Source organism: Paralichthys olivaceus, chromosome 1 (genome assembly GCF_024713975.1).
Source record: "Paralichthys olivaceus isolate ysfri-2021 chromosome 1, ASM2471397v2, whole genome shotgun sequence".
Taxonomy (NCBI): Eukaryota; Metazoa; Chordata; class Actinopteri; order Pleuronectiformes; family Paralichthyidae; genus Paralichthys; species Paralichthys olivaceus.
The window spans coordinates 29,104,946-29,115,000 of record NC_091093.1 but is presented as its reverse complement, the minus strand read 5'-3'; the positions used below and the strand labels follow the sequence as shown (position 1 = coordinate 29,115,000).

Below are 10,055 nucleotides of genomic sequence, written 5' to 3'. Positions count from 1 at the left end.
TGTTGCAGCTGAACACCCCTCACCTCACCCTCTCCTTCCAGACATGAAAAAGAACCTGTGGCAGCTTCAGTTGTCATAAAAACTCAAAAGGTGTTTAGTTTGTCCAGTCTGGACTGATGTAAAAAACATGGCGTCCTCCGTAGAGAGGGTCCCCTCGATGTAAATATAAAGTATTTTAATATAAAGGGTAAAGAAAACTACAATTCATACAATTTAGAGGTTTAGAAACGTTTCCCTTTCACCTAAATCTTACAAACTGGACATTTAAGTACAACTGGAGACATTTGCTTTTCCCGTTTGTTTTCATGTCTTGAACATATTTGTGGTTTTCGACTGTATTGGTCATTTTTCGGTGTCTTACCAAATTTGCACATTCACCCGGGTGTCACATTTCCATCGCTGCAGATCGGACCCAGGGGTGAACGTAGATCTTATCCATTCCAATGGCAGATAGAAGCCAGATGTGGCCGATGCCTGATCTCAGGAACGGACCTGATTCCGATCCAGCAGACGGCATCAGAGCATCCCAGTCTTTGAGGGGGTGTAGCATAATCAGTAATGGAAGCACGGTAATTGTTATCTGCAACGAGGGAAACGTGGCAGTAGCAGATTGACAAGGCAGATTTTTAACAAAGGAAGAAAGTTTCCAGGAGGAGACGTCTGCCTTCAGTCCCCACGCAGGAATAGTTACGAGTTCAAATAGTTTTATGCTAAAAATGTATCACAAGGCACAGATCAAATCCCAGTCGTGTTAGATTAAATTTCATTTGCGATAAGTTGAAAATTACTGAAAAAGACAGATTGGAGTTTCAACTTGGAGATAAAGTGGGCTCATGTTCTATGTATAACCTAATGACTGCTGCTGCTTCCAGCTCACGGTGACAGGCTGCGACTGCTCTGACACATTCCAGGATGAGCACATACGAGACAGTGGAAGAGAAGGAGGCAACTTCCTTTTCTCATGTCCTCCCACATTTCATCAGCTCCGGCTCAACTGATGACCTGATGGCTCTGGGCAGTTGGCAGCTGCCCACTGTTTACGTTCAGCTGCCTGAGACCAAGTCTTTGTATTCTGCAGCTTTACAGTGCATATGGCATCTCGCTATTTTGATGGAAGCAGTGAAAATATGTTGGAGGGAGGAGGTGTGGAGTGTTTTCTTTAATCGTCACAGCTGCTGTTTGTCCAGCTACAGCTCCGCGGCTGACACGCGGGCTTCTCTAGGTGGGGCAACTCTCTGGATAATTGCCCTGAACACTAGCTCTACTGAAGGTGGATATAACAAGGCTACATTATACTGCTGCCTGTTGGTGTGTGTGCGTCTGTGTGTACACACTGTTCTGCTCTGAATTCACTCACCCAATTTCCCCCCCCCGTTGCCTTGGGTGTATTTTTTTTGTGTGTGCCAGATTTCAGCCAGTCTTCGCCACTTTTGTTCCCTCACTATATTCAACCGCCTGCAGTTTTCACCCTCATGTTCTCGAAGCCCACTTCTCTTCAGTTGCCACCTGAAGAAAAAACACAGGGGCTGAGGAGGGTGGGATTCAGTTAAGTTGAATATACTGGAGGTAAAATACAATATGTAAGCTACGCATCTATCCTCTGATCTTCACTCCTGCTCTGTCAGACGGAGATGAACGAGAACAGAAGCAAAAAATACATCTTATCTCTTCTCATGGGAAATCAGATAAAAGTAATAGTGATAGAGGATGAATGTCCAGTTTTGTGCTGCATCTCTATGCAGTGAGAGATGGAGCCAAACCACAGTGAGTGAAACAAAGGAAATACATCTCTTCGCCTGGTGATAAACCGAAGAGGGATATTACACAGCAGACCATTGATTACAGGCACTACACCACAGCAGATATAGGACGTATATGATAAAGCCTATATAAATTAATTATTGGGCCAGAATTAGAAAAGATTCAGGGAGATTAAAGTTTAATCTTCTGGTGGATTAAACTCGGTAACTGCAGCAGAAAACAGTTAAGAGATATAAAGGAAAACAAAACAGACTATTAGATGTTAGGGTATTGAACCAGGAAAACCACATTACATTATCGATTTTATGCAGTCCCTGGTATAAACCTGCCTGTTTGGGTTGGGTTGTTAGCTTAGCCTGTGCTAATACTCCGGAGCTATTTCAGAATTATCCCTAGTCATTACCAATGCCAAGGAATAATAGCAGGCACAACAGGCCTCTACTATAAATATTCTATAAACTGTCTATGATTAAAGTTCAAAAACTTAGATTTCATCCTACCTGGTTTATCTGCAATGAAGATTTTATTGTCAATGCTTTTCCTCAAATGAAACTGAACTAGTTTTACTTCTGTTCGCGCATGTGGTTTATATATATATATATATATATCTTCATACACTGCACATGCTGCTGCTGGGGTATATCCGAGGACTTGAGAAGACATGTTGAAGTCAGAACGCAGTGAAGTACACTGCCCCGCCCCCACTGGTGGTGCTGGTCGCCTGTTTATTCAAATTGTATTGATATTTAATGTAGTGTGTGTCCAAATTCGCTTCAAATCCAACACTGAGCTTCCCTGGCCTCTTAACAATACACAAACCAAGTGTGAAGCTGCTAAGATATGGTTTGACAGATATGCAAACCACATACAGACGGTCGTTTGTGGATTTACTGGATGGATTTACAGAATTCCATGTATGTCAACACACAAGGGCTGATTTATGTTACTGCCAGAGGGGGCTTTTAAAAGGTGAATGCCCGATGCCCACGCCCAAAGTAAACCTTATGGAAAAACCCTGACTATACAGTAAGCCTGACCCATACGCCCAAAAAACGTCTTAATGTGTTGTATAGTATATAATATTACACAAGATATGGACCTCAGCTTCCCTAGTACACAATACAATAACAATATTGTTTACTGTGGGAAATTCCCTTATTTGCTTTCTTGTAGTGACTTAGAAACGATTTGAAGACCTCAACAGACCAGTATGAAGTTGCTGTATACAGCTGGTTCGAACAGAAGGAAACAAGTCGCCTGGTGACTAAATCTGCCTCCCAGCACCTGTAAAACTACATGAGCTGTTGTTTGTTTAATCCGTGGAACAATCAAGTGTGACGAAACGTGTCTCACAGGGGGGAACACGTTGGACCATTCTAATATATCTGTGCCTTGTTTCTATATGGGTCATGTGGGAGAACAGGTTTGTTTCCCTCAACAATAAGACAAGGAAATCAAAGTGGAGCGCACTTGACAGCCACAGTCACACAGCAACGACCATTTGCATGTAAGTGGAGGTACTGGGTGTCACGCACAGCAGACGTTTCATTCTGCAGCCTGGCCTCTCCGGATGCGAGGCTCCAACATGGACACTTACATTATGAAGGCTCTATTTTGTCCCCTCTGTTCCTCCCTGTTGAGAGAAACTGTGGAGATGTGAGTGCTGAGTGAAAACCACAGGCCACAACCACACACTGCTGCTGACTCCCAGTCTCACGCCCAGTTTAACACAAAGGGAAACACAAGGCAGGGCGCTCTCCCCACTCACTACATTTCTTGATGTTGCCTCCTCACACCCTTTATCTCATTCTGTCTCCTCCATAATTTACCCCTTCTAACTGACATACACAGTCGTGTATCGTATTTAAGTTTGTTTAGACTCCCTTGTCTTTGTAGGTGATAAAAATAGCAGCATGCTTTTACATTCTGGTTCTTTTTAGCCCCGTTGGTGGTGCAACTGCAGACTAATCTTTACATAACATGTAATTTTGCAATTACACATTGAATTCTTTGAATATCCCACAAAGTCAGAATATTTCCTGCACAGTTGTGTTTGGATGATTAAAGACGCCTTTGTCGTCCCTTTTCTACGATTTCTCACAAAGCCTATTTCTCAAGCTCTGTCGCATATTTTCTGTTATCAGTTTAAGTTCTGTCTGAGCAGCCGACGCTGAATGAAGCACCTCTGAGTAAGAGCTCGACTTTCATTTACATTTATTTGTGGCAGCTATTCGTGGCCAGTCTTAATAGATTTAGTCTAACTTTATTGAAGCTGCCTCCCTCGGCGCGGCTCATGCTATGGCCTCAGAGTAAAAATCAATGTTCATGACTTTAAATGGAGAGCATCTGTCGACTAGATTTGAAGAACAATGCCTTCAGAAAGTTTCCAAAACCCATAGTGTCCCGACGAGTGCCACTCTGAATACAAAGTCGATTGTGATTTCAAGTTGATAACGGACAAACTATCTTCACCACAACTCTTTTCAGTTTATTTAAAAAACATTTTCCCTTTAAATAGCTTTGGTTATTCTCAGAAGTGTCATTGTTTGCTTGTAAAATCTGGATCCAGGGATCTTTTTCTTCTTTTTATTGAAATTGTGCAATTTTCTGCAGCTCAACAGGGAGCCTCTGTATCTTCAACTCACTGCAGAGACTTTGAATGAGATTCCCTCAACCACTTGAATGCTGAAGTGATGCTATTTTGTATTATGACTAGTTCTTGTGCACATTTTGGATTGAAAGCTGAAGCTCCTGATTCCAACATAAATGTTTGCCTTCATTAAATATCTGTCATCTCTTGTTCTGACGTGGTTGAATCTGCATGAACAGACCAAGAGGAATAATTTCATCTTGCCCTGGAAGAAACTGCAAGAAGATGAATTCATCCAGCCTTTTATCTCCAGACACAGCCAGTGTGAAATCTGATTTGATCAGAGGATGTGGGAAGGAATGAACGGATGATTTATCAGTACAATAAACAACATATATCAATATATCACTATGACTACCATCACCAGACAAAAATAAGCATGAGGCTGCTTACATCATTTATGCATCCACTAAGCATCCGACGACTTCCTCAGGAACATCAGGTGTGATCACCACTAAATGTTACGGGCCATGGGGAACCAGTAAACAACAAAAGCATTCGTTTAATTATTGTGTAGAACATGAATATAATACAAAGGATAGAAAATATATCATGTCGAATGCACAATAAACTGGAAAACCCTCCCCTGGGCACAGACAGGTAAATCCCTCTCCTCCGCCCGTCACAGAATGAGCCTCGATTCTGTTTTGAGATTCTTTAACACAATTGTTTCTAAGCTAAAAAGTCCGGTTTGTTGTTTCTCATAATAGTTTTGCCGTCTCCAGGCTACAGGGATTTTCCAGCCTCTTCCAGTAGTTACTTGGTAGTTATTATGCAGCCCCCAAAACTCGAGAAATAAACAGTTTGTTGTTCAGTTTGTCAAGATTTTCTCCCACATCAAAGTCACTCTGACTTTTTGCCCTTTCACCACAGGCCCTTTTCGTCTGTTCTGCTCAGTTTGCTTGGCTGGCTGGCACGAGGAAGAAACTGCAGTTTCAGATGAGTTTGGTTTTCCCTAACGAAGCTACACGCTCTGCATTTGTGAACATTTGTGCCTGATGTTTGCTTCTCTCTGAATCTCGCTGCTCCCTCAGACCATACAGTGGAAATAAAAAGCCGTCACATCACAGTTAAAATGGCACAATTTGTGGTGCAAAGAAATCAAGATGACTCATTTTAGAACTTAAATGGGACGTATAAGGAAAAAGGCAAACTGAAAATGCGTAGGACAAAATTAAACATGCACTATAATTTGGTTAAACAAGTGTAGCCTTAAACTGTTGAAGCATATTGTGATTTCATTAGTCTTTTCTGTTCAGGAGATGTGTGGGTAACTACTGAACACTGCCCTCCTCAGGTCAACCTACAGATATTAATGTAGAAACAGGTCTGCGCTCTCAACCTCCAACCATGATGCTGCTGCCACCATGCTGCACCAAGGGTGCGGTGAAGGTTGTCATGTTTCTCGCCCAAAGAATGTTTGTGTGCATGTCTGTTTATTTGTTCGTCAGCAGATTTATGCAAAAAAACTACCTGACAGATTTCCATGAAACATGGGGGGGAAAGATGTACTGTGGCCGAGTCTATATTTGAGTCTAATTCACTGTGATTCCTTAAGGGTACAGTGTGTAGAACTTTGTGATACCTAGTGTTGAAGTTTCATGTTTCATGCTAAACATGAAAAAGAACCTGTGGCAGCTTCAGTTGTCATTAAAACTCAAAAGGTGTTTAGTTTGTTCAGTCTGGACTAATGTAAAAAACATGGCGGCCTACGTAGAGAGGGTCCCCTCGATGTAAATATAAAGTATTTAAATATAAAGAGCCTCTTCTGGGGTAAAAAAAACTACAATTCATAGAATTTATATGAAACAAACCAGTGAAAACATCATGAGGATTTCTGACAATGGTTCCTTTTCACCTAAATCTTACACACTGGACCTTTAACAAGCTAAAAACGAGGTGGTAATAATAATGGCGGTTATACAAGACACAATATAGCTGCTATCACATGTAGCTTATTAATATTAACTTGTCATTACAATCAAGTGACACTCGACTCTGATGTGAAAACTTAGACTGAGGCAACAACAATGATGACTTGAATTTATATTGAACCTTACAACATGTAAAGTTTGGGATAATGTAAAGTTTCAGGGTAACTTACCTCTTGTTAGGTTCGAACGCTACAGCAGCGGGTAGCATGTAGCCTAGCTCCTTAGCCTGAGCTAACCAAGTAACGTTGAGTACAGTTGGTCACACTGATGACATCACGGGCACTATGTCCATCCGGCCTGGCTGAGGATGTTCGTGTTTGAGTTCCCGAAATCAGTTTCCGCAGTGAAGTTGTCATCACGCTCACTTAACTCTTGCGTATAGCCGTAGAGGACTGACAACCAATCAGATTGCAGCATTCTGTGTCCCGTCTCTCCGGTGCTGGAAGACAGGAGAGCGGGTTTGATTCCCACGAAAAGCAAATATGGTTTATGTTTTCTTGATTTGATCGAATGTTTTGAACTTCTGGATAAGTGTCAGTGAGAAACTAAAAACGCCTCCAGACATGGACAGATTGTAAAAACCCACATACAGTATGTAACATCACTGCACTGAGACACCTCCGCAAACTAAAGAGAGAGACTACTTCTTCTACTACAGCTCAGAAAACAACTTAAAACAACTTCTACAGGAGGCTAAAACCACTGAGAAACATGGAATGACAACTTGGAGAAAATAGCTCGACTCACCTCTGAGTTGCGTTGATCAAACTTGACGATAAAAACTTCTCAAAACTTTTTACTGTACTTTACTGTGGCCGCCGTGTGAAGACGGGGAAACAGCGCCCCCAAATTGCACTCTGTGGTCAAACATATATTACATCCGTAGTGTTAAGAAACTACCATAGAGAATGAACGAGGAAAGTTAAGGAGCGGGGCTTCCGGTTCCGATTTCCGGTACGGGGCAACAGCGCCCCCAAATTACACTCAGTGGCCAAAAATATATTACATCCGTAGAGTCAAGAAACTACCATAGAGAATGAACGAGGAAAGTTAAGAAAGTTGTTATGTGAACGTCATAACCACTAAACTACGGAAACTGATTTCTGCGTGAGAAGCGTGACCACAGCTGACTGACAGGGGCCCTTGAAAAAAATAGGTTATAATTAATATAACATTATTAAACCATCATCATTGAGTATATATATTTTTTTCAAATATAACTATAAAATGAATGATCTCTGTTTTTACTTGTTTTTGGCAGTAAAAGTTAAACGTCCCCATTGACCAGAAAAGTAAACATCCATGTTGACCGGCCACCCCCCTTGTATCTGCACGGAATGGTTCGGTCCCGCCTTGGCGCGCTCGTCGGTGACGGTGTTCGGCAGCAGTCAGTAGACGCGACAGATCCACAGTGATCGACACGTGGCCTCGTGAGATCTAATCTGGTTTTCAAAAAAAAGGAAAGATAGAAGAGAGAGAGAGAGACAAAAGAAATGGTGTCAGTCTGTAACCCAGTTGTTCTCCATGAGAGTCGGTGAGTCTGTGAGTGGTATTAACCTGTTGGCTTAGTGTCCATGGTGAAATAAGTTAGCTAGCTAGCTACAGACTAGTGTTAGCCTACATTTCACAAACATTTGATCAGTGCAGGGAAATGTTTAGCAAGATATTCCTATTAAAGCAGTTGTCCGTGCCCCTTTTAGCAGACTTTAACAACAGATGAGTCGGCGGCAGCCCTGTCTCCCCACACCTTTGCCCCTCCCTGTCCCAGTGAAGAAGGTGAGCAACACTGTGTTCCACGACATGACAGTTGGCATCATTGCTGTGTCTCTTGCTCTTTTTACAAAAAAGAAAACGAAGTATTTATTTATGACAGAAATTCAAACACACATTATTTTCTCACATAATGATCATTATGACATATATAAAAAGCAGCCTATTGTCTGTACTGGATGCTGGACACTTGGAAACAGTGAGTAGCCTTCCTACCCTGGTGTGGAAATTCCAGTTTACATGTCAGCTTTACTTTCTTATTGGCATAAATGTGCAGCTAAGTTCAAAAATCTGCTGTTTTAATTGTTTTGAGCTGATGATGTCAATTTATTTTGATTGAAAAGTTAATGCTGTATATATATTCAAGTAAGTTCCTTATGATAAGAGAATTTTCCATTTTGAAATTTAAATACATTGAGACTGTCAAAGATGGCCTTTAGCACATTTTTTATAGCGGCTTTTAATCTTGCATCAAATAGTCAATTGCATACTGTATGCAGACTGTTGCATGTACAAGTCATTAGCAGTAAATATTGTGCTAGTACTAGTATTGAACTACAAGAAGCAAGACAGGTCCTAGAGATGTGGTGACAACAGCTGCGCGGGGGGGGGGGGGCCCAATTAGATTTTTTTGTCATGGGGCCCGAAATTCCTGGCGGTGCCCCTGCTCACACACACACACACACAAGCGTGCGCGCTGAGGATCCAAACAAAATGTTGATGCAGTAACATCATGTTAACAATCCTGTTATTTATGGACATTATCAGGAGGAAACTCTGAGGATATGAACCATGTCTTCCGGTTTGACTCTTTCCCATCTGCAACACGCAGCAGTAAAACATCCCCCTGGGTACATTCACTCTGTTACTCTCTATGGCGCCAGGGGAAAAGTGTCTGTTTCTGCCCGGTCTCGAACCGGGGACCTTTCGCGTGTTAGGCGAACGTGATAACCACTACACTACAGAAACTGTTGATTGTGTGATGTCACGTGGTCAAACTGAAGAAGACTGGTGCAGTCTTCACACCTGGATTCTTCACGTCTGGAGTCTTCACGTCTGGATTCTTCACGTCTGGAGTCTTCACGTCAGGAGTCTTCACGTCTGGAGTCTTCACGTCTGGAGTTTTCACACCTGGATTCTTCACGTCTGGAGTTCTTACACCTGGATTCTTCACGTCTGGAGTCTTCACACCTGGATTCTTCACGTCTGGAGTCGTCACATCTGGAGTCTTCACATTATCAGGAGGAAACTCTAAGGACATGAACCACATCATCCGGTTTGACTTGCAGCAGTAAAACGCCCCGGACGCTGTCGATCTGGGTACAGTCAATCTGTCAAGCCTAGTTTATGCTTCTGCGCCGCCGACGCGGACCCCTACGCCGTAGCCTGACGCGCGCCTCCAAAAAATCCTAACTACGCGTCGCGTCGACGCGGACCGCAAGCGCTGTGATTGGTCCGCTCAGAACGTAAGTTCCGGCAGTTGCTTTTCCGGTCTTTCTTCCTCGTCGTAAAAATCACCTCCGCAAACGTCTTCTCTGTCGCCTGCGCTTCAACATTTGCAATATAAGCATTTGTTCTTCAATGTTGATGAGCTCCAACTCCAAATACAGCTGCTGCACCTCGGTCGCCATTGTTTACTGTTGTTTACTTTACGGAAGAAAAAGCGAGGATTCGGCTATAACCAGACAAACACACAGCTACACCCCCTAGCGGCATGGCGGTGAATTGCAGAGCAACGCGTTCCCTCGACGTAGAACTTCGAATGCGTCACGTTGACGGCGTACCTACGGCGTCGACATGACGCAGAAGCATAAACTAGGCCTTACTCTCTATGGCGCCAGGGGAAAAGTGTGTTTCTGCCCGGTCTCGAACCGGGGACCTTTCGCGTGTTAGGCGAACGTGATAACCACTACACTACAGAAACTGTTGATGCTGGCTGT

At 42.8% G+C, this 10,055-nt stretch overlaps 1 protein-coding gene, 1 long non-coding RNA gene and 2 other non-coding genes across 6 annotated transcripts in view; 1 reads left to right on the top strand and 3 right to left on the bottom strand.

The window, feature by feature from the left end:
• Positions 1 to 7,619, bottom strand: part of LOC138411118 (uncharacterized) — an 8,092-nt gene extending 473 nt beyond the window's left edge. The window contains exons 1-2 of the long non-coding RNA XR_011243775.1: positions 7,093 to 7,619; positions 362 to 6,784 (exon numbers count right to left, since the gene is read on the bottom strand). This is a non-coding gene — a long non-coding RNA (uncharacterized lncRNA). The remainder of the gene's footprint in view (positions 1 to 361; positions 6,785 to 7,092) is intronic.
• tspan4a (tetraspanin 4a) overlaps positions 1 to 10,055 on the top strand; it is a 121,105-nt gene that overhangs the window by 1,514 nt on the left and 109,536 nt on the right. Inside the window, exons 1-2 of one of the 3 annotated variants that reach the window (XM_069529886.1) lie at positions 7,738 to 7,879; positions 8,049 to 8,121. The exons of 1 other annotated variant lie outside the window; for it this stretch is intronic. The gene's annotated coding sequence lies outside the window, so the exon portion shown is untranslated. Of the gene's footprint in view, positions 1 to 7,737; positions 7,880 to 8,045; positions 8,122 to 10,055 lie in introns of those variants that run through there. One more of the 3 variants, XM_069529885.1, reaches the window with a different exon arrangement.
• On the bottom strand, positions 9,012 to 9,084 carry trnav-aac (transfer RNA valine (anticodon AAC)). Its single transcript has one exon. It is a non-coding gene; the product is annotated as a tRNA-Val (tRNA).
• trnav-aac (transfer RNA valine (anticodon AAC)) lies at positions 9,967 to 10,039 on the bottom strand. The gene has a single exon. It is a non-coding gene; the product is annotated as a tRNA-Val (tRNA).